Raw genomic sequence first — 3,115 nt, 5'->3', positions numbered from 1 at the left:
CTCTTTGTCTCTCCTCCCCTTTTTCCCTTTTCCTCTCTCTCTCTCTCTCTCTCTCTCTCTCTCTGTCTCTTATGCTATACAGAGAGTCCAGCTGGTAAACTCAGTTTAACTCTAATTGACTTTCCTGGTCATTTGGATCCTCCCTGATTGTGATGTCACTAAGTCAGACCACCCCCACTAACATCAAACATACACACACACACACACACACACACACACACACACACACACACACACACACACACACACACACACACACACACACACACACACACACACACACAACACACACACACACACACACACACACACAGTTAGAGATAAGGTCAGGGTGGACTGGCTAATTATTTTCCATCATTACTTTTTACAAACTCACCCACTGATTTTCATTGACACCGTTTTCATTACAGCTAACATGCTGACATGATCACAGACAATACAATCTCCATGATCAATTCATGAGTATGTTACTGAATAAGACCAAACATATTCTCTTACCAGACCAAGGTATGAATGGATGACTCATAGAGGAGGATAAAGTCACTACAATTGGGGGATGTGATTGGATGGATCGAGCCAAAAAAAGGTACATTGTAATTCTCCACTGCATTGTTCAAGCAAGGTGCAATCGTCCTTCCAGCGTCGGCCACCAAATGGTATTCATCGGGCAGGGCTATGAGAAACCGTAAAGAGAATGAGAGACAGAGAAAGAGAGGAAAGGAAAAAGACACATTTCGGAAGCTGGGGACAAGAGGGAATTTTTTGCCGGTTACAGAAAACTCTCCAGACTAATTTGTCTTGTGCAGGTCCATACAGTAGATATATTGCGTGTATATTTGTCTCTCTGTGTCTGAGCAGAGGTGGAAGTGTAGGTGACAGAGAGAGGGAGTTGCCTGTTTGAAGAGGTCAGGCAGGCAGGGGAAAGCCGGTGGATATGTTTTAAGAGGCCGCTTATCTGAAACTGACAACAGGATGAGAGGGTGAGTGAGGGGGGGAGAGCCCAGCAGTACAGGGGGAGAACCATGGAGAGTACAGCGTCCTCATTCACAGCCCACTCACAGAGGAGACACAGACACAGGCTAACCTGAGAGAGAGAAGCAGAGATAGAGGATAAGAAAGAGGGGGAATGAAAGAGAGCGGAAGAGAGGTAAAGAGTCTACTTCGTCCATTCTGTCCAACCGAGCGGGAGCGAGAGACGAGGGTTTGTAACACTGGAGCTCAAGGATAAACCATGGACTCTGCACACCTCCTACCACGCCTGGACGTGAGTACTGCACACTCACACACACACACACAAACCCCCATAAACACACACTCTCTCACACACACGCAAACACACACATATACTGTCCATGTACACCAAGCCAACTCTGACTGGCCACGGGAACTTCACTGCTCAAACCATTAGCCACTCTAGGGAGAACAAACACATGCTCACACGCCCGCAGAGGCGGCATACTGTGTTGCTCTAAATCAAACGCCTGGAAGCGAAGGTCCAAGAACAATGTGACTGTTATGTTTTCAGAAGACATAACGTGACTTCTCTGTAGGAGCGTAAAGGCATGAATTATTCCTCGGTGTTAACGGTGAACCTAGCTTTTCAGTGCTGTTTCTGTCTTTTCCACCTCGGTCTGTGTCGACCGGACGTGTGAAGTCTTTGAACTCTCTGATGTCACGTGTCGGACATGTCACTGTTTCCACCAAATGCGTGTGCAATGTTCTGCCCTCAGCGAGCCCCCTGTTCACCAAAACATAGCCTCCTGTTGCCGGTCACTTAACTCCCTGACTCTCAGATCATCTGAACGTAGCTCTGAATGAAACATGTGGATCCCGGCGAGGGAAAAAGCGTGAAAACAGAGGCGTACAGTTGTGAATGTCCTAGTTGAAATAGATGAAGATGTACAAGAGCTGAAAGCCTTCCGGTGACTTACAGTTCAGGTTGAAATAGATGGAGATAAAGTTGACTTGTTGATGCTTTGCACTGCATGTCCTAGTTAGACTCTTGTGAGAATGTACCTGGGAATGAAAGCCCTGGCAGTGGTGATTACTATACTGTACATTGTGTGTCTGGCTAATGTCTTTCCAAAGGTCCAGGTAGCTAATGTCCCAAATCCAATCAAATGTTATTTGTCACATGCGTCGCGAACAACAGGTGTAGGCTAAAGGCGAAATGCTTACTTACGGGAACCTTTTCTAACAAGGCAGAGTTAAAGATACATTTATATAAAAACATTAGAATRGAAATAGTGACAAGAGGAATAAAACACAGGGAATAACGAWGAACAATAACGAGTCAAAATAACACGCTATATACATGTAGTACCAGAACTGAGTCGATGTGCAGGGCTACAAGGTAATTGAGGTTAATATGTACATACAGTATGGTACAGTAGGGGTAAAGTGACTAGGCAACAGGATAGATAATAGACAGTAACAGCAGTGTATGTGGTGAGTGTGAAAATGTGTGTGTGTGTGTGTGTGTGTGTGTGTGAGTGTCAGTATGCATGTGTGCGCGTCTCATGTGTGTGTGGGCGTATGTAGTGTGTATGTGTGTGTTGGGGTGTCAGTGTAAGTATGTGTGAGTGTGTGGGTCCAGTGTGTCAACAGTCAGTGCACGAGAGTTAGTGCAAAAAAGGTCAATACAGATAGTCCGGGTAGCCATTTGATTAGCTATTTAGCAGTCTTCTTTAGCCGTCTCATGGCTCGGGGGGAGAAGTTGTTCAGGGTCCTGTTGGTCCCAGACTGGTACCACCTGCCGTGTGGTAGCAGAGAGAACAGCCTATGACTTGGGTGGCTGGAGTCTTTGACAATGTTTGGGGGCCTTCCTCTGATACCACCTGGTTAAGAGGTGCTGGATGGCAGAGAGCTCGGCCCAAGTGATGTACTGGGCCGTACTCACCACCCTTTGTAGGGCCTTGTGGTCGGGTGCCTCGCAGTTGCAGTTTCTGGCGATGTTGTGAGAGTGTTGGTTGATTCCCCAGTAGCCGGAAAGTGTCTGGTCTACTCCACCTCTCCTGAGGGAGCCTCATCGTCTGCTGTCATCTTCACCCTGGCAGGAGACAGTCACTGCATTCTCCTCCGTGTGCGTGTGCGTGCGCGTGCGTGCGTGCGTGTG

General features: G+C 47.2%; 2 protein-coding genes across 2 annotated transcripts in view; one reads left to right on the top strand and one right to left on the bottom strand.

Moving 5' to 3' along the window:
- Positions 1–3,115, bottom strand: part of LOC111949708 (uncharacterized) — a 387,379-nt gene that overhangs the window by 160,230 nt on the left and 224,034 nt on the right. The window lies entirely within an intron of this gene.
- The window catches only part of LOC111949878 (bone morphogenetic protein 2-like), a 16,648-nt gene continuing 14,226 nt past the window's right edge, over positions 694–3,115 (top strand). Inside the window, exon 1 of the mRNA XM_023967211.1 lies at positions 694–1,264. The gene's annotated coding sequence lies outside the window, so the exon portion shown is untranslated. The remainder of the gene's footprint in view (positions 1,265–3,115) is intronic.

This window comes from Salvelinus sp. IW2-2015, linkage group LG22 (assembly GCF_002910315.2).
Source record: "Salvelinus sp. IW2-2015 linkage group LG22, ASM291031v2, whole genome shotgun sequence".
NCBI classification, from domain to species: Eukaryota; Metazoa; Chordata; class Actinopteri; order Salmoniformes; family Salmonidae; genus Salvelinus; species Salvelinus sp. IW2-2015.
This window is presented reverse-complemented; position numbering and strand designations above follow the sequence as displayed.